Source organism: Larimichthys crocea, chromosome XIX (genome assembly GCF_000972845.2).
Source record: "Larimichthys crocea isolate SSNF chromosome XIX, L_crocea_2.0, whole genome shotgun sequence".
Classification (NCBI taxonomy): Eukaryota; Metazoa; Chordata; class Actinopteri; family Sciaenidae; genus Larimichthys; species Larimichthys crocea.
Genome location: NC_040029.1, coordinates 5,139,487 through 5,160,721, shown reverse-complemented (window position 1 = coordinate 5,160,721; position 21,235 = coordinate 5,139,487). Strand labels below are relative to the sequence as shown.

The 21,235-nt window shown below is 40.7% G+C and overlaps 1 protein-coding gene across 5 annotated transcripts in view; it reads right to left on the bottom strand.

The window, feature by feature from the left end:
• LOC104924097 (interleukin-1 receptor accessory protein-like 1) overlaps nucleotides 1-12,082 on the bottom strand; it is a 260,076-nt gene extending 247,994 nt beyond the window's left edge. For 2 of the 5 annotated variants that reach the window (XM_027291699.1, XM_027291705.1), the window contains exons 1-2: nucleotides 10,219-10,414; nucleotides 8,900-8,973 (exon numbers count right to left, since the gene is read on the bottom strand). The gene's annotated coding sequence lies outside the window, so the exon portion shown is untranslated. Of the gene's footprint in view, nucleotides 1-8,899; nucleotides 8,974-10,218; nucleotides 10,415-11,090; nucleotides 11,359-12,035 lie in introns of those variants that run through there. The other 3 variants (XM_027291700.1, XM_027291703.1, XM_027291702.1) reach the window with 3 other exon arrangements.
• Between the last annotated feature and the right edge of the window lie 9,153 nt (nucleotides 12,083-21,235).

The following is a 21,235-nucleotide window of genomic DNA, read 5'->3' as shown; positions in this document are numbered from 1 at the left end:
GCTGATTTAAAAGTACAACTTCCAAAATACCAAAGCCATTACAAAAGCAGACTAACACAAATGACCCTCGGTGGCTTTTCAGTTTCACTTCATCAAGAGTGATGTGGACAAACTGATCCAGTCAGCTGGGTCCACTGTGTTAGATGCCGTTCCAATTGCCTCCAATCTAGTTCCCTTTGTAGAGCATGTACTGCCTCTGGCATTTGGAATCCATCCAGTATTAAGAATAAATGAAATTACATACTGTAACAATACCAAGAAAACAACATATATTCTATTACTGTGACTTCTTATAATGATCAACACAGACTTCTGAGTGCTATAACACGAATCCTCAAGCTGGTAATGAATTAGAAAGTCGTGCAGACACAGGGAGGAAAGAAGTGGTCACGTTTTTCCCGGTCCAGAAGGTGACAGTTATGTAAATGCAGCGTCCTAATCTGTCAGTAGCACTCCTCTAGGATTGATATTTTGACAGCATGACAGACTTGAGCCTTCTATTTTTGGGAGATGGCTTCAACTGTCAGAAACACTGACTGAACTGTCTTGCATCGGGAGAGAGAGATTGTGTTTTAGGGCAAATTCTTATTTAAGCTTAGACTTTTTGATAGACCAAAAAGAAATGCCTCTCATCTAATGGTTAAGGGCTAAAACTAAGTTTTATTTTCATTGTCTGTTCTATTACTTACTTGTTTAAATCCATGTATTTGTGCAAAAAATGAAGGATGAATTGACCAGTTCTCAGAGAACAGTGCTGCATCTTTAAAATGATTGTTTTGTCGGACCAACACTTCAAAACGACGTTCAACTTACAATCCTATAAAAACCACACACTCACATTTGCAAAGCTCTTTAAAAGTTAATAAAATATGGTGTGAATCTTACTCAAAAATGGAGGCATAATATATGTAAGTACTGTTTCCATATCAGCATGAAAGAAAACCTCTTAACCATGTACCATTACTTCCTGCAGTGCGGTAATTTCCAGCCAGTTTTATATTCTGTTTTTTTCCAAAAGTAACATGACAGGTAATACAAATGGCCTCATTTCCAGGTGCACAACACCCCCTGCAAGTTTAACAATTAATGCAATGCTCTTGACAAACTACCCTCTCAATGAACCTCTGGCAGAGGTGGGTTTAGTGCAAAACAGTCATTGGGCAATTTGAGTGCATTGTCAGAAGCGACTTAACGAACAATTCTGCATAATGGACATCATGCACAATTACTTAGATATTAGTCGGTATGAAAGGATGGAAGACATTTTCCTCGCCGCTACTCTTCATACTGTACACACCCAGCAAGCTTCACATGTGCTGCGGCTGACTAAATGTTCCTGGAGGCGGCAGGCATCTGACCCAATGATGGCCCTTATTCTCCCTAACAGATGCAGAGAGTGCAATTACTGCTCATACAATTACCACTCCTCGCAGTGCACAGCAGGATTCTGTCAAAAGCGTCTCTCAAAAAAAAAAATCCTCCAGAGCTCTGCTGAAATGAACAAATCCTCTTTGGGGGCATTTTAAAGCTGTCACATCGAAGAATATAGGGGTTGAACTTTGAACCCGCTAGAAGTGATATGGTGATTTTAGTGTATGATTGACAGTGCTTGTAGTCAATGCAGCGTTATTTACAGTTACTATAAAAAAGTAATTTGGTAATTTGAATCCATCAGAGAGTAAATACTACTCTGGCTTCCTGCAGCAGTCTTAATACGGACTCATTTAAATAAGGAAATTCACTTTGACGATGAATATAAAATTCTCCTCTCATTGAGCCTTGAGAGATTTGGGGCTATTTTGGGCTTTTACGGCCTCGCTCTCAGGTGGAATATACTCCAGAGGAATGAGGGTTTTCTCCTCATATTATTAATCAAACCAACAATGCATCCAAAGAAGCCACTGGCGCAGAATGTACTTTTTTTTTTGCCCCTCAACGACACTCTGCTGACCAATTTCCCATCACTTGCTCTGACTCACCCCATTTTGAAGAAGCAGCACAATGACTTTATTACCGCGGCACAGGCAGACGGGGACTCATAAAGCTGACGGGTGTGATAACTCGTTCTCTACCTTGTCATGGCTCGGAGAAGAGGATGGAACAAAGGTGTGATGGAGAAGGGCACGAAGCCATCGTCCCGCAGTGTGCTCATTGGGTTTTCCCAGTGACACCCTGTCGCTCCAGATTTAAGGACTCGGGGAAGGGGGGGGGGGCCCAGACAGTGATGGGTGATGGAGTGCCGGAGATGCACACAGAGACGATGGAGCTCTGTGTTTATGTCTCGCTGTGTATGTCCCCAGAGCAGTTTGTTCTCTTGACTAAAGCAGTTTTAATGGCTTGGGGTGAGAAGGGCATAGGCGCCTTCTGTTTTTATTTTATTTTTTAAAACCTCTTTTCCCCATTCCAGAGGTAGATCTGTAAGGTGCACCCATTCTCCGTTCAATTTTCAATATCGTTAATATTAAAACATGTCACAATATCATCAATATTTAATGTGGGCACCTATGTTCACCTGCTGAGCTTACAAAAAACAAAACATTACCCACAACATTCCACCTGCTCTCAGGTTTGATCAGATTCAGCACTGCGAGAAAAAGGGAAATGTGCATAGCACAATTTGCTGCAAGAGCAAACACTCCAGCGACTAGATATAAACAATTCTCGTGAATACTTCATTTCCCAAACATAACCTGTTTTTAAAGTGTGCACACCTTATGCATACTTCAGGCCCAGTACAAACTGATTTATAGATCGAGCCGAGTGTGAAAGATGGTAAAGTGGAAAATAAGAAGAGAGAGCACATCCAATACGCAGCATTTTTCCTTTTAGGCTGACAATTTTACCAACAGTATATAATTTCCTTAGATTGTGCAACAAAGCCTTAAACCGACACGATAACTGACCCAATCAGATCGAGCACTGCTATAGTAAAGGTTTAGTTTCATGAAAAAGCCTGGGTAACTAAAGCTGCAGAAGGAGCACTGCACACTATTTAAGATGTTTTGTGGGCTTTCTGAACCTTTATTGTACAGTAGCAGCTGACGAGTGACAGTTAGGTGGGGACAAAGGAGGAGCAAATGGCCACAGGTCGGATTCGAACCCTGGATCGCTGCAGCAAGGACTGAGCTAACCGGCAATCATGCATTTGCACACCGACATAGATCTGATAGCAGTATCTGTAGATTAAAGACAAAAACAGATAAATCCAGTTTCATACATCTGGCCCTGGGAGCAGCACAAAAGACAATATTGTATGAAACTTGTTCTGTTATTTCCCAGCAACACTGTTGATTTTCATCCTGAAGAGTTTCCAGTGGAGATAAATATTAATAACCCTGTGTGACGTGTGATTTTGGTAAAAAAGCTTCCACTCGCAGATCACAGTATTTTGAATATGCTGAGCAGTTTAAGAGGTCGTCACTGGTGGGAGGCTCTCATCTCCTATCCACGGCTCTGCAAGTTTGCTCGGGGATATTGTCGACCTCTGCACTGACACAAACTTATTGCTGGTGTAAATCACACTCCAGCCACAAACACAAACACCACTCCTACCCTCTCGCCATCAATATTTAACAAGTATACATACATATCACGCTGCCTTACATTGTCTAGAATACTGCCTGAAGTGACGTCTGAATTGCGCTTTTGTCTCGGGAAGTGCAACTTTTCTGCGTAGATCCAGACACATTCTGATGACAGATTGGAAAATATCAAAAAGCTGCTTCGTGCACTTGGTGTCGCTCTCTCTGTGAGGTTACCGGGGACACAGAAGTGACGGGGTGTATCCACGCTAATGCATCTCTGCTCACAGACAGATGACACACCTCCAGACCTATCTGTTCATTTACCTCCACAATCAAGATTCACAGCTCTATTTTCCACCGCCCTGTTTGCCAGAGGTGCTCTGTTTTCTTCAGTGTTAAACGAATTAAATGGGCGGGCTGCCAGAAGCGCTGCTCATTCCACATACCAGATATAGCCGCGTGTCTGAGTCTCGGGTTATGTATAGATAGAAATTTGGAGTGCGTTCGCACGTTGCCGGCGGCTGATTCAAAGTGATGGATTTCGGTTTCGGAGCTCTGCGCCGTGACCTCCATTTTTTACAGGTCAAGCTGTGTTAATGTCATGATAATAATAAGAAAAAAAAATATTAATACTGGCTTTAATTTATAAATACCAGAAGCATTACTTTTAAATGCCAGTGCGGATTCCACACTCGGGTGCACGAAAGAGAGTTGCTGAGGAATATCAGCGTGATGAGCACAGTCGCTCTGCTAAATGAGCTGCAATAAGCCTCGTGCCTGAGAAGCGGCGGACGGCACACAGCCGAGCCTCGGCTCTGCATCACTGGCTCCGTCGACGGCAGCATACGGGGGCCTGGCACTGGCCAGGTGGCTCTTACATCTGGCCCATTAGCTCTCAACCACTGCAATGACTCTCCACGCCACTGAGAGCCTGTTGAAATAATATCATCAGGACCTGTAAGTGCTGAAGGCCGCCTTGCCCATTGCCTGCTCAGAATAGCGAGTCAGAGGAAACGCTGAATCCGACCCGTCAGATCGGAGGCCAGCTCCAGTCCTGAATGGAATATCTCGCAAAAACAGCGAGGGCTGAATTTGTTCACACGTCAGATTAACGCAGTGCGGATTTGATCAAATTAGTACAGTTTTAATATCATTGGACATTAAATAACTTTTGGGTTTTTGACTTGATTGGATAAAATTTGGGATCTGGGAAAAAGTATTTTACGGAATAATCAATTAACCCCAAAAACAAAGAAAAACAATCACTAGTCACAGCCTTGGATTAAATTCTTTATGTCAACATTTGGTGTCCTTTGGCAAACTAATAATGAAAATGACATTTACAGGTTTATTTGTATTCCATCTAGCTAATGAAATATCATTATGGTTGCCTCTTGCATCTTTTAAATCTCTCACAAGACAAACAACACACTCGTAAAAAGTTTTGTGAGCATTTTAAAATGCTCAGCGGCAGCAGCCATGCGCCTCTCTCCGACCACCAGAATAATGATTTTCAGTGATACAGTCGAGCTGCTGAAGCTACAACTACAAACAACTTCAACATGTCTCTAAAAAGAACCAGCGTCAAGTCAAAGGTGGCGTCTGTACTCCTAGAGTTTGGTGGTATTTTCACTAACATGTACTGGCAGAGTTTAAATAATAGATGTTTTTGTCTGGGACCTCAGCCGAGATAATCTAGAGACACGTCTGTCTCTCGTGAATTGTGTGTCCCTGTCAGGTCATGGTAGTTAACGCGAACAAAGCGACCAGGTCTTTGGCCTTTACTTTCCAGTCTCCAGTCTCTTGACTCTCAGGGATAAACCCACACCTCCAAAAGCATGCCTCTTGCCCTGAGCACTGCACCAAGTGACACTTTCTATCCATCAACTGCTGTGCTGCAACATACGAAGGAAAAAAAAAAGTGCAGGGATGGCAAATTTTTCATGCATATGATATTCGGGCTACGGCACATCCGCCTACATTAACCCAGGAGAGCGAAAGACAGTGTGTGTGTGTGTGTGAGGGGGGGGCTTTGAAGATGGATTACCAGATCACGTCACGAGAAAAGAGGCTCGTATATGAGCTCGCAGCAAATTCAGGAGAAAGCCCTTAGAGCGGGGGAGAGGAATACAGATGCTCATTTGGTACGAAGAGTTTATTTCCATGTCAACAGAAGAACGCCGCGCATTAGTACTGTCAAAGACTTTAGACTCCCCGCTAAAAGCCACTCTTCTCTCTCATAAAGAAGAACGGAGATGGATATCACGGCCTTAAATTTTAAATTATAGAGCCACTGACACATTCGTGGATAAATGGTGATGGCACATGATTTCTTTTTTTTGCTTTCTCCTTTTTGGTTTTAGCAATCAATTTTCTTACAGCTCGGCTACATTTGGCATGTTAAAAACCTTCACTTCAGCACTGTGTTTTATGGCTGTAATTCTATTGAGCGAAAAATTAAATGCATAATTCAGGGTTGAACAGGCTGCCCAATTCATTTTACTAAAGAGGACACAAGCCAAAGAAAAAGAAAATGGCAATCTGTGGATTGTTCCCCTAATTTATCATGAGCAATACAGCTTTAATGAAGAAGGTAGACTTGAAATGTTGCTCTGTTTTTCTCCTGCTGGCAACTAGTCTGTTAAAAAACAAATAACTTTTTTTTCCAGAACTGCTCTTTTGTCCTTAAATGACAAGGGCTTGCTGATGAAGCTGCTCCTAAATAAAGAAGGGCCAGCGTAATGAATGCCTCCATCTCTCTCTTGCCAAAAACTGCATTATAGTGCTCCTAATGGTTTTCCTCGTCTAAAGCAAACTATCTGTGGACGTGCTCCCAGCAAGAATGAATTAAGCCCCCAGAGATGAAGTGTGGGAGAAAAATAGGGAGTCTGAAGGTCGCAGGGTGGTGTAGGGGTCCATCAGGTACCTGACCCCATTCACAAACCAGTGGCAGCCATTATCATAAGCTCTCTGAAACGAACAAGAATTCATCACATCCAAGGCCAGCAGCTCTCGCTCGGAGCCTTTTCATCCCAAGAACAGCATGTGGGAGAACGTATAAAGACAGCAGTGTGATTACACAACTCTAATTTTACCACAACTGGAGCTGCAACTTCGTGTCCTTTGAAAATTGCACAAATTAACAACACAGATAATGGCTGAGGATAAAAAAAAAAAAACACTTTTATATCTTCATATGACTAGAGGGTTATCTACCAGCTGAGGAGGCCATTTCAAATTAAAGGTTAACAAAAGGAAACTAAAAAAGCTGCAGTTAAAGAGCTGTTTTCAACCTTCCCATCATCTCTCCTATTATCAATCCCACCATGGATTTTGCTAAAAAGAAAAAAAAAAGAAAGTAATCATTTATGTTTACAGTGCTTTATGTTGCTCAAATTTAAAAAGGGAACGCTCTTATCTAACTCTCACACACACACACACACACAGATAAAAAAAACACATCCATCCAACATATGAACAGTCAGACTGCAGTCTTGACTGTCCTTTGGAAAGGAGAGCGACCAAAAATAAAATCAAATCTGTGTGTTTTCTGGGCATCTAAAATACTATTTGGGAAGCCTCAGTGTTATTCTGTCATTTCTGAAACTTAAGTCATATTTGGAAAATAAAATCCTACCTGATGCAGACACCAGTGATTTACAACTCAACTTTAAAAAAAGAATACAGACAACAAGTCCCACAAATGCTTCAAGAAAGCAGATTCCAGTACAGTTGAGATCATTTTGTATTGCCACCTTTCACCACAAGTTGCATATTGTGTGTCTTTGAGATTTTATTTGCATAACTCGAAGCACTAAACCAACCAGAGATCACGCTACACACCAAATATTAAAAAGGAGCATATAAAAACAGCAGGTAGAACAAAACATACACTTCTTTTCTTCTCATTTTTGTTATCTTGTTAATCAGCTCAGACCCTATCACATTTATGTTGTGATCCTTCACGGAGGTGCCAACCTCCAAGATGGGAACCACTGTTTAACTCCCACTGCCTAAGCATAAATAAATCTGCCGCATTTACATTATTCTACCTCCTACTTACACGGTACTTTGGGTACGGGCACCCTGATGCTGTGCTCGTGGTGTTTTCAACTTTGTGGAAATACGATTGTGATGACCAGGCCACTAGCTCCAGGGACTTTTTTAAAAAGAAAAAACTCATTTTGTAAATACAAAGCATTAAAATATTCAAACATAAAGGAAGACTCCACTTATAAAACTGTATGTAAATACTCGTATATTACATATATTTGTCAGATTCAGGAGCTTTGTTTATCTCTTCAGACAATGACTTACGGCCATGTTGCCTGCTTTATTCTCATGCAGCGATGCAGAGGGAAAGGATAGTTCAAATGTGTGGGCACATTTAAATTGGATGGTGTGGAAGATGTTAGATAACCTTGCGTGGCCTCAGTGTTGCCGTCTCTCCCTCCAGCTTTGTCCTTACTCATGCTTCTCAGTACTTTTCTAAACTTAAACTGTGTGCCTTATATTTACGTGTTTATATGGCTTTATTTTTTTCCTACTCGTGGAGAACAGCGCCCTGCACTTCCCTGTCACTGGTTTATTAAAGGCAGGTCTGAATATATCTCATTTTAAGAGGAACTTGACTTAGGGCACCATGTCCAGCACTGAGACTGACACAGACTTTTTACATATAAATAGGTAGTTCTGAGAGGGCAGAGCATCGGTGGCAGTGTTTCTATAAATACTATAGCCGACAGGGCACTGGGCAAGCTCGCTGGACAGAAGAGGAAGAAGGATGTGGAGGGAGATTTTTAACCTGACGAGTAGGAAGAAGACGATGTATTCAGAGACCGTCTCTGCCAGAACCCTGTGGTTTGTCATTCGAGTCAGACAACTACTGCTAGCTCAGCAAGTCAAGCCCCTGCAGCTCATTACGCCACACTGGACCACTGTAGTTTGTCCACGGTGTCAGACTCCTGTGGCTCATCCTTTAAGGCTGCCCCATTGTTTAAAAAAATGTCACCTCAAAATACACTTGAGCTGCTGCAGCGACACAAAGAACTGAATAAGCCTTTCTGTTGGGTCTAGATTTGGAGTCCTTTGGGAGTTGGATCACTCCGACTCCATCTCCCACATACTGTATCTACTTCATTTGGTTTTCTCGACGTAACTTTTTTTTATATCCCCACGGGAACATCAGCTCACCGAATGCATGTCGCAGCTTGCTCGGGTCAAGTGCTGAAACAGCAGAGCGAGAGTTCTGCTTCCTTGCTTGCGACATCACTTCATGTGATGGACAAGGACGGTATCATTTATGTCTGACGACGACAAGTTCCTCTTCTCGAATATGAAGAGCTCAATTAAACAAAACTTTCAAAGTTTCTTACCTTCCTCTCAGCTGGAGTCTAATGTGGACAGTGTCACTTGCTCTACGCTGGACAGCTCGCGGTGTCCTCGAGTTCTGTATAGAATAAAACCCATCAGCATACATATGTTCATGTTTTCATCTTTCAAAGCCTTATGGCAACATCAAAACCTGGTAATAGAGGTCTGCACAGGGCGGGCTCGCTCTGTCCCTCCGGACCAGACAAGCAGATGTTGGTGGCAAAGACATTTTTTGTTCTCCACACAGCTTGTAATGTGCTGGACAGTCTACTCCCTGTACACAAAAGCACCAAACTGCTATTTGTTAACCTGTCAGGCTTATTGATCATGCTGGACACATTAATCGTGTTAGACGACACTCAAACATAATCTTTTTTTTTCGTTTTTTTTTTTTTTTGTGCAGCGGAGATGACAGATTGCGAGCTGATTGGCAGGCTGGATGCAGTGGACTGCAGGGGCCTGCTGCAAAGGAGAAAACATTTTGCAGATGTGCTCGCTGTGGTGCAGGAAAGCAACAACGTAGTGTTGAGAACGCGGCACAGGTCTATCACAGCAAACTTTGTAATTCCAGCCCACGTACATCAAGTTTGTTTAACACTGCTATGAGGTATTTTCTTGGGAAAAAGGTGCCTCCAATTTTTTATGTGTTCAAAGAACATCTGTTGAGATTTTAGGATGTTACAACACCATCATTAAAGCTAATATTCCAACGCTAAAACAACCACCTTTGGTTTTATGCTGTTGTTTATTTCATGCGACTGTGGAAAAGACAAGAAATATGTTAGAAAAATTAGGGTTACACAGCTAGTTAGATGTTTTAACTTATACAATGTTTGTTCTTACATCATATGTCCTTAGGGCACTTCCCTTTATTGATGTTTTACTCAGACTGGCAGGGTAAGGTAAAGTTACCCTTACCCTAGAGATGACATCTAGATTGGGGACATACTGGCTACTCATTAGGTGATATGTTGAAGAAAGCTGTTTAAATTAATTATATGCAAATTGACTGTTAACAATTTACAGGGGTTGAGACAGCCCATCTTCAGGAAAATGTATAAGAACCAACTGTTAACGCTCCTCAGAGAGCCTTTTTCTCTGTAACCCCTTTAGTGGGTTGCACTGTGAAACGCTCCTCTTGTACAAGAACAATAAATTCAACTTAAACTTTGATGTTTTGAATCCGATTCTCCTTATTTAAGGGTTTTTCTTTGAAATTCCCGTAACAATATACAAAATGATTAAGTTTTAAAAAAAGGCCTGAAAGAGAAAACATGAAGGCAGCAGCAGGCAAAGTGATTTGACAGGCAGCGATACGTACCCAAACAGGCCTTTCAAGGAGAATAAGACGCTGTAAGCAATTGAGAAAGTCTGAGGAAGGCTCTGTGAAATAAAAATAAAAATGCCGTGTGCTAAAAAATAAAATAAAAAAGCAAACCAACTCACTGAGAGCACACAGTGGACAGGTGAGGTACATGCACAGGTGTTTCCACTTGATGCTCTGATTAGGGCAGTCTTGCTTGACTGACAGCTCTGTGGCCTTAAGCGACTCTGGAGGCGGGACGGCCGAAAGTTTCGTTTCATTTCATTGGTCAATGGGCGATAACACATTATTCCCTGCAGAACTACGCCAAGATATAGCTTTTACAACAAGTAGTTCCATCAAGGAATCTGAATTGGTCAACACTAACAATATTACTCCATCGTTTCCATGGTAACATTATAACTAATACATACTGCATATAATAAACTTAAAAAGTACAAATAGGGGTGTTGTTTAACTCCCCACATTCCTGTCACTCTTCAGCTGTCTCTATACAATAAAGCTAAATAAAATATACAATATAAATACAAATAGCCTATACAGGCTGTAATATGGGGGAAAACATAAGGAATATCATAAAAGGAATATGTAGCAGCCCTTGGATCCCCAAAGAGAGTCTCGACTGATGCTTAAGGTGTTCTTTATTTTAGTTTCAGCAGAATCAGGTTCACCATAGCACCGTGAAAACTGTGTGTCAGGGTACACAAACATAAAAACAAGTCACTATACAGTCTTCACAGTACAAACATAATTTTGCATCAATATTAAAACAAGCGTTCATTCAATCAAAGTATTGCATACATAATAATACAAACTCACGTTACAAAGATACAATATTTCAAATAGACAAAATAACCAAACAAACATACCTCACTGCGCTCACCAAGGATGCTTAAATGTTCATGATGTTTTCTTCTGTTTAAACAGGCGTCACAGTCCCTTTTTGTGCAAATTAAGTAAAAGTTTAAGCTGGAGCCTGGAGAACAAACTTTTTGTGACTCAGGCTCAAACAAAGCAGCTTCCTAATTACCAACACCTGTGGGTTTACCTTTACCTGTCTCCCTCTTCTGGAGCTACGGTGTCACTCAAGGACAAAATTCATTCAACACCCATCCCCATCCAAGTCCATACAAGATTCATACACACAACATCGCTCACAACATAGCAGTTATTTTAAGCACACATAAAATAGAAGCATTATTTAATAATTTAAAATTTGATTTTTCTTCAGACATAATATGAACAAGACAAATTTAAATAGTTTTACTCAAACAAAACAAAACACATACAAAGGACTAGTGTGGTCCTTTACAGAATATAATGATAATATTTATGGGCGAGTTAGGGTTAATAGTCTGAGAGCAAATAGTTTAGAAACTGCAGAGAGAATAAACTATTATGGACTGAAGTAGAATGTTTTGTCAGCTAAAAAATCTGTTGTGAAGCTTGGAAATGATTACATCCATCTTTCCTCAACACATTTAGACTTTATACCAGTCTGGAGTTATTGGGAATTTACTACAGTTTATGAACCTTTTTCACAGCAGCCATTTCGACATGAAATAGTAGGGTCAACACAAGTGTTACCCATTGAAACCAATTAAGGAACGAAACTTAATTAGTGTCACTGGACGCACCGGCGTTGACCCTACTGTTTCATGTCAAAAATGGTCTGTTATTACTTTCCTCATTGGTACAATTTTTGAATTTTTGACCATGAAAACAAAAATGTCAATTGAAAAAAAGATTTGTTTTGATGGAGAATACACAAAAGAGGTGGCTGTTTAACACAATTTAATTATGCAAACTCTCACCTGTTGCTGCTGTAAGAAGCACTTTGTTTTGTGTCCAGGATTTGCTGAGCTGCTTTCAAATATCTTGCGTCTCTCTTATAATTTATTTAATAAATAAATAAATAAATAGTGAGAGAGAGAAAATGTTTGCGTTTCTCCTGTAATATTCCAACGCAGCAGCAGAAGTCATGAATTCACCTGCTGTCAACACTAATGAGCTTAATGACTCATTCAGCAGCCAGCTGGCCAATAGAAGGCGCCGCGTGCGTGCGACGCTCCACCAACCACAAAGCTCCATTCCGAGGTCAAAAAGCGGAATAAATTACGTTTAAACATTTGTTTGTACTCCTGCCTTGCAGAACTTTTTCTCCAAGTCTTCACCTGTATGCAAAGTTAGTGTGTGGTCCCCTGTTCCTGATTGGTTAATTGTTTCTGACTCTCCAATCTGAGGGGTGCAATTTGGGGGACAAGGTTACTAGAGTTTGGACAAGCCTGACTGTGCCGCCTCTCATGTTCAATTATGAATGCTAATGATTAAATGTGAGCTGAGGTACTACCTGAGGGAAAGGGTTGAGGAAATCTTAATTTGTTTTATTGGCAGAATCCACTTGTCCTTTTCCCTTTTTAATATTATTAATCTGAAATCCTGGTGATAAATAACTTTGTCTTACCAAGTACATGTGGTTCTATGTTGATTCCCTTTTAAACATTTTAAATATGAAGTATAAGTGAATAAAAACATACACTTTTCTCCTTTTACATCTTCAGACACAGTGGGTCCTATGCAAAAAATCTGCATTTACATAAATTCTCTGTTAATGCAACCTTTGAATAGTGTACTGATAGTAAGCTAAGTACTGCTACTAGGCTAATACAGTGATACTAATAATAGGCCAGCTTTTACAAATACTTTAAAGTAAAATAAAATACAATTAACAAACAAATAAACTATGCTTTAGAATTGTTATTACATAATGCACCATGTTTATACATTTCCTAGAAAATAAAAAAGTTGCAAGTGCATTTGTAATAATCTTGTCAAAATGTAATAACTTATTACATAATGCGCAAAGATTACAAAATTGCTATTAAAAATGCGGCTTTATTACAAAATGAAATGAAAAAGTTATTACATTTTGGACGTTTATTAAAATGACGTAACAAAATGCGGCTCAGCATACCTCAGCCACATTATCATTAGCATTCATAATTGAACATGAGAGGCAGCCAGTCAGGCTTGTCAAACTCTAGTAACCTGTCCCCAAATGCACCCCTCAGATTGGGAGAGTCAGAAACAATTAACCAATCAGGAACAGGACGCACACTAACTTTGCATACAGGTGAAGACTTGGAGAAAAAGTTCTGCAAGGCAGGAGTACACAACAAATGTTTAAACGTAATTTATTCGCTTTTTGACCTCGGAAGGAGCTTTGTGGTTGGTGGAGCGTCGCACGCACGCGGCGCCTTCATTGGCCAGCTGGCTGCTGAATGAGTCATTAAGCCATTAGTGTTGACACAGGTGAATTCATGACCTCTGCTGCTGCGTTGGAATATTACAGGAGAAACGCAAACATTCTCTCTCCTCACTCTATTTATTATTTAATATTTAAATTATAAGAGAAACCAAGATATTGAATGCAGCAAAACCTGGACACAAAACAAAGTGCTTCTTACAGCAGCAACAGGTGAGGTTTGCATAATTAAATGTGTTAAACAGCCACCTCTTTTGTGTATTCTCCACAAAACAAACCTTTTTTTCATTTGAATTTTTGTTTTCATAGTCAAAAATTCAAAAATTGTACCAATGAGGAAAGTTTATAACAGACCATTTTGACATGAAACAGTAGGGTCAACGCCGGTGCGTCCAATGACACTAATTAAGTTTCGTTCCTTAATGGTTTCATGGGTAACACATTGTGTTGACCCTACTATTTCATGTCGAAATGGCTGCGTGAAAAAGGTTCATAAACTTATAAATTCCCAATAACTCCAGACTGGTATAAAGTCTAAATGTGTGTTGAGGAAAGATGGAGTAATCATTTCAAGCTTCACAACAGATTTTTAGCTGACAAAACATTCTACTTCAGTCCATAATAGTTTATTCTCTCTGCAGTTTCTAAACTATTTGCTCTCAGACTATTAACCCAACTCGCCCATAAATATTATCATTATTCTGTAAAGGACCACACTAGCCTTTGTAGTGTTTTGTTTTGTTGAGTAAAACTATTTAAATTTGTCTTGTTCATATTATGTCTCAAGAAAAATCAATTTTAAATTATTAAATAATGCTTCTATTTATGTGTGCTTAAAAAATTGCTATGTTGTGAGCGATGTTGTGTGTATGAATCTTGTATGGACTGGATGGGAGGGTGTTGAATGAATTTTGTCCTTGAGTGACACCGTAGCTCCAGAAGAGGAGACAGGTAAAGGTAAACCACAGGTGTTGTAATTAGGAAGCTGCTTTGTTGAGCCTGAGTCACAAAAAGTTTGTTCTCCAGGCTCAGCTTAAACTTTTACTTAATTTGCACAAAAAGGGACTGGTGACGCCTGTTTAAACAGAAGAAAAACATCATGAACATTTAAGCATCCTTGGTGAGCGCAGTGAGGTATGTTTGTTTGGTTATTTTGTCTATTTGAAATATTGTATCTTTGTAACGTGAGTTTGTATTATTAGTAGCAATACTTTGATTGAATGAACGCTTGTTTTAATATTGATGCAAAATTATGTTTGTACTGTGAAGACGTATGGTGACTTGTTTTTATGTTTGTATACCCGACACACAGTTTTCACGGTGCTATGGTGAACCTGATTCTGCTGAAACTAAAATAAAGAACACCTTAAGCATCAGTCGAGACTCTCTTTGGGGATCCAAGGGCTGCTACATATTCCTTTTTATAATATTCCTTATGTTTCCCCCATATTACAGCCTGTATAGGCTATTTGTATTTATATTGTATATTTTATTTAAGCTTTTATGTATAGAGACAGCTGAAGAGTGACAGGAAGTGGGGAGTTAAACAACACCCCATTTGTATTTTAAGTTTATATATGCAGTATGTATTAGTTATAATGTTACCATGGAAACGATGGAGTAATATTGTTAGTGTTGACCAATTAGATTCCTTGATGGAACACTTGTTGTAAAAGCTATATTTGGCGAGTCTGCAGGGAATAATGTGTTATCCCATTGACCAATGAAAGAGAACGAAACTTTCGCCCGTCCCGCCTCCAGAGGCTGGTCAGTCAAGCAAGACTGCCCTAATCAGAGCATCAAGTGGAAACCTGTGCATGTACCTCACCTGTCCACTGTGTGCTCTCAGTGAGTTGGTTTGCTTTTTTATTTTATTTTTTAGCACACGGCATTTTATTTTATTTCACAGAGCCTTCCTCGACTTCCTCAATTGCTTACAGCGTCTTATCTCCCTGAAGGCCTGTTTGGGTACGTATCGCTGCCTGTCGAATCACTTGGCTGCGCTGCCTTCATGTGTTTCTCAGGCCTTTTTTTAAAACTTAATCATTTTGTATATGTTACGGGAATTTTAAAGAAAAACCCTTAAATAGAAGATCGAATTCAAACATCAAAGTTTAAGTTGAATTTATTGTTCTTGTACAAGAGGAGCGTTTCACAGTGCACACCTAAAGGGGTTACAGAGAAAAAGGCTCTCTGAGGAGCGTTAACAGTTGGTTCTTATACATTTCCTGAAGATGGGCTGTCTCAACCTGTAAATTGTTAACAGCATTTGCATATAATGCTTTAAACAGCTTCTTCAACATATCACCTAATGAGTAGCCAGTATGTCCCCAATCTGATGTCATCTCTAGGGTAAGGGTAACTTTACCTTACCCTGCCAGTCTGAGTAAAACATCAATAAAGGGAAGTGCCCTAAGGACATATGATGTAAGAACAAACATGTATAGTTAAAACATCTAACTAGCGTGTAACCCTCATTTTTAACATTATTTTCTTGTCTTTCCACAGTGGCATGAAATAAACAACAGCATAAAACCAAAGGTGGTTGTTTTAGCGTTGGAAATTAGCTTTAATATGGATGTTGTAATCCTAAAATCTCAACAGATGTTCTTTGAACACATAAAAAGTTGGAGGCACCTTTTTCCTAAGAAAATACCTCTAGCAGCGTTAAACAAACTGTATGTACGTGGGCTGGATTACAAAGTTTTGCGTGATAGACCTGTGCCGGTTCTAACACTCGTTGTTGCTTTCCTGCACCACAGCAGCACATTGCAAAATGTTTTCCTTTGCAGCAGGCCCCTGCAGTCCACTGCATCCAGCCTGCCCATCAGCTCGCAATCTGTCATCTCCGCTGCACAAAAAAAACAAAACGAAAAAAAAAGATTATGTTTGAGTGTCGTCTAACACGATTAATGTGTCCAGCATGATCAATAAGCCTGACAGGTTAACAAATAGCAGTTTGGTGCTTTTGTGTACAGAGAGTAGACTGTCCAGCACATTACAAGCTGTATGGAGAACAAAAGGGGGAAAAAAAATAAAAAATGTCTTTGCCACCAACATCTGCTTGTCTGGTCCGGAGGGAGAGCGAGCCCGCCCGTGCGACCCTATTACCAGGTTTGATGTTGCCATAAGGCTTTGCCAGATGAAAACATGAACATATGTATGCTGATGGGTTTTTATCATACAGAACTCAAGGACACCGGGACTGTCCAGCGAAGAGCAGTGACATCGTCCACATTAACTCCAGCTGAGAGGAAGGTAAGAAACTTTGAAAGTTTTGTTTAATTGAGCTATTCATATTCGAGAAGAGAAACTTGTCGTCGTCAGACATAAATGATACCGTCCTTGTCCATCACATGAAGTGATGTCGCAAGCAAGGAAGCAGAACTCTCGCTCTGCTGTTCAGCACTTGACCCGAGCAAGCTGCGACATGCATTGGTGAGCTGATGTTCCCTGGGGATATATTAAAGGAAAAAAAAAAAAAAGTACGTAGAAAACCAAAGAAGAGATACAGTATGTGGGAGATGGAGTCGAGTGATCCAACTCCCAAAGGACTCCAAATCTAGACCCAACAGAAAGGCTTATTCAGTTCTTTGTGTCGCTGCAGCAGCTCAAGTGTATTTTGAGGTGACATTTTTTTAAACAATGGGGCAGCCTTAAAGGATGAGCCACAGGAGTCTGACACCGTGGACAAACTACAGTGGTCCGTGTGGCGTAATGAGCTGCAGGGGCTTGACTTGCTGAGCTAGCAGTAGTTGTCGGACCGAATGACAAACCACAGGGTTCTGGCAGAGACGGTCTCTGAATACATCGTCTTCCTCTACTCGCAGGTTAAAAATCTCCCTTCACATCCCCAGCCATATTCTTCCTCGTGTCCAGCGAGCTTGCCCGTGCCCTGTCGGCTATAGTATTTATAGAAACACTGCCACCGATGCTCTGCCCTCTCAGAACTACCTATTTTATATGTAAAAAGTCGTGTCAGTCTCAGTGCTGGACATGGTGCCCTAAGTCAAGTTCCTCTAAAATGAGATATATTCAGACCTGCCTTTAATAAACCAGTGACAGGGAAGTGCAGGGCGCTGTTCTCCACGAGTGGAAAAAAAATAAAGCCATATAAACACGTAAATAAAGGCAAACAGTTAAGTTTAGAAAAGTACTGAGAAGCAGAGTAAGGACAAAGCTGGAGGGAGAGACGGCAACACTGAGGCCACGCAAGGTTTCTACATCTTCCACACCATCCAATTTAAATGTGCCCACACATTTGAACATCTTCCCTCTGCATCGCTGCATGAGAATAAAGCAGGCAACATGGCCGTAAGTCATGTCTGAAGAGATAAAAAAGCTCCTGAACTGACAAATATATGTAGTATACGAGTATTTACATACAGTTTATAAGTGGAGTGTTTCCTTTATGTTTGAATATTTTAATGCTTTGATTTACAAAATGAGTCCCCGGAGCTAGTGGCCTGGTCATCACAATGTATTTCCACAAAGTTGAAAATCCACGAGCACAGCATCAGGGTGCCCGTACCAGAGACGTGTAAGTAGGAGGTAGAATAATGTAAATGCGGCAGATTTATTTATGCTTAGGCAGTGGGAGTTAAACAGTGGTTCCCATCTTGGAGGTTGGCACCTCCGTGAAGGATCACAACATAAGTGATAGGCGGAGCTGATTAACAAGATAACAAAGAATGAAGAAGAAAAGAATAGTGTTTGTTCTACCTGCTGTTTTTATATCTCCTTTTTTAATATTTGGTGTAGCGTGATCTCTGGTGGTTTAGTGCTTCGAGTTATGCAAATAAAATCTCAAAGACACAATATGCAACTTGTGGTGAAAGTGTGCTTACAAAATGATCTCAAATGTACTGGAATCTGCTTTCTTGAAGCATTTGTGGGACTCTGTATTCTTTTTTAAAAGTTGAGTTGTAAATCACTGGTGTCTGCATCAGGTAGGATTTTATTTTCCAAATATGACTTAAGTTCAGAATGACGAAATAACACTGAGGCTTCCCAATAGTTTTTAGAGCCCAGAAAACACACAGATTGATTTTATTTTGGCGCTCTCCTTTCCAAAGGACAGTCAAGACTGCAGTCTGACTGTTCATATGTTGGATGGATGTGTTTTATCAGTTTCGTGTGTGGTGTGTGTGTGTGTGTGTGTGTGTGGTGTGATAAGAGCGTTCCCTTTTTAAATTTGAGCAACATAAGCACTAAATGATTACTTTCTTTTTTTCTTTTTTAGCAAAATCCATGGTGGGTTGATAATAGGAGAGATGATGGGAAGGTTGAAAACAGCCCTTAACTGCAGCTTTTTTAGTTCCTTGTTGTAACCTTTAATTTGAAATGGCCTCCTCAGCTGGTAGATAACCCTAAGTCATATGAAGATATAAAAGTGTTTTTTTTTTTTATCCTCAGCCATTATCTTGTTGTTAATTTGTGCAATTTTCAAAGGACACGAAGTTGCAGCTCCAGTTGTGGTAAAATTAGAGTGTGCTGTCTTTATACGTTCTCCCACATGCTGTTCTTGGGGATGAAAAGGCTCGAGCGAGACGTGCGGCCTTGGATGTGATGTTTTCTCTTCGTTTTCAGAGAGCTTATGATAATGGCTGCCACTGGTTTGTGAATGGGTCAGGTACCTGATGGACCCCTACCCACCCTGCGACCTTCAGACTCCCTATTTTCTCCCACACTTCATCTCTGGGGGCTAATTCATTCTTGCTGGGAGCACGTCCACAAGATAGTTGTTTAGACGAGGAAAACCATTAGAGCACTATATGCAGTTTTTGGCAAGAGGAGATGGAGGCATTCATTACGCTGGCCCTTCTTTATTTAGGAGCAGCTTCATCAGCAAGCCCTTGTCATTTAAGGACAAAAGAGCAGTTCTGGAAAAAAAAGTTATTTGTTTTTTAACAGACTAGTTGGCCAGCAGGAGAAAAACAGAGCAACATTTCAAGTCTACCTTCTTCATTAAAGCTGTATTGCTCATGATAAATTAGGGGAACAATCCACAGATTGCCATTTTCTTTTTCTTGGCTTGTGTCCTCTTTAGTAAAATGAATTGGGGCAGCCTGTTCAACCCTGAATTATGCATTTAATTTTTCGCTCAATAGAATTAACGCCATAAAACACAGTGCTGAAGTGAAGGTTTTTACATGCCAAATGTAAGCCGAGCTGTAAGAAAAATTGATGCTAAAACAAAAAGGAGAAAGCAAAAAAAAATCATGTGCCATCACCATTTATCCACGAATGGTCAGTGGCTCTATAATTTAAAATTTAAGGCCGTGGTATCCATCTCGTTCTTCTTTATGAGAGAGAAGAGTGGCTTTTAGCGGGGAGTCTAAAGTCTTGACAGTACTAATGCGCAGCATTTTTCTGTTGACAGGAAATAAACTCTTCGTGAACCAAATGAGCATCTGTATCCTCTCCCCGCCTAAGGGCTTTCTCCTGAATTTGCTGTCGAGCTCATATACGAGCCTCTGTGTCATCGGTGGACGTGAGCTGTAATCCATCTTCAAAGCCCCCCCCTCCCCTCACACACACACAGCACACACTGTCTTTGCCTTCTCCTGGGTTATATAGGAGGCGGATGTGCCGTAGCCCGAATATATATGCATGAAAAAATTTGCCTCCCCTGCACTTTTTTTTTTTTTGTTTTTGCCTTTGCGGATATGTTTGCGCACAGCAGTTGAATGGATGAGGGAAATGTGTCGACTGGATTGTACGAGTGGGCTCAGGGGCAAGAGCATGGCTTTGGAGGTGGGGTTTATCCTGAGAGTCAAGAGACGAGACTGGAAAGTTAGCTATACGCAAAGGACCCGGTCGCTTTGTTCGGCGTGTAATTGTTAGAGCTTACGCTATGACCTATGATGCAGAGGGACACCATGCAATTCATCGAGATGTAATCAACAGACGAGTGGTTGCTGCAGTGATAAAGAGTAGTCGCTTCCACGTGTTTTCATGCGTAGGGTCACCACAAAACGATCTAGTTGTAATTGTAAACCTCCCTGCCATACACTGTGTAGTTGAAAGAATAGGCCACCGCTCCTCCACTCGACTCACTACTCTAGATAACTAGACGACCACCACACGGTGGCCATGGTGTGACTTGACACGCTGGGTCTTTTTATAGCATGTTGAAAGGTTGTTTGCGGAAGGGGTTTTGCTAGGGCTGCAGCGAGCCTGACAGCACTGGAACGTACAGCGTCCGTGCAAATCATGTATATCCTGTTAGGTGTCGCGTGGTGAGAGCTTCGCATCGGCGCTTGCCGCTGAGCAGTTTGTAAAATGTCTCCGCGAAACCTTTTTGACGGAGGTGAGACGTGGGTGTGGTGTTCGGTGTTCTTGTGAGGAGAGGTTTAGAAAGATGCAAGAGGCTAGACCCCATACGTGTGTATATTTACTTATGGCGAGATAGAACTACAAATAATACCTCGTAAGACTAATGGTCATTTGCTACTATCTATTAGGTTTGTGTGGCCAAAGGACACTAAATGTTGGACAGTAAGAGAGATATTAATTCCAAGGGCTGCGTATGGGCAGAGTATGCGGTTTTTTCTTTAGTGATTTTATTGTGGGTTAAATTGAACTTATGCGGTCCGTACATCATACTGACTTATTTTCCGAAGGATCCCAAGTTTTATTCCAATCAGTTCAAAACTCAAAAGTGTATGATAACCGTCCAATGAGAGAGTTTGAATAAACGGACTTAATTATTGAAGACAAACTCCTGCACTGAGGCGTGGTGTAACA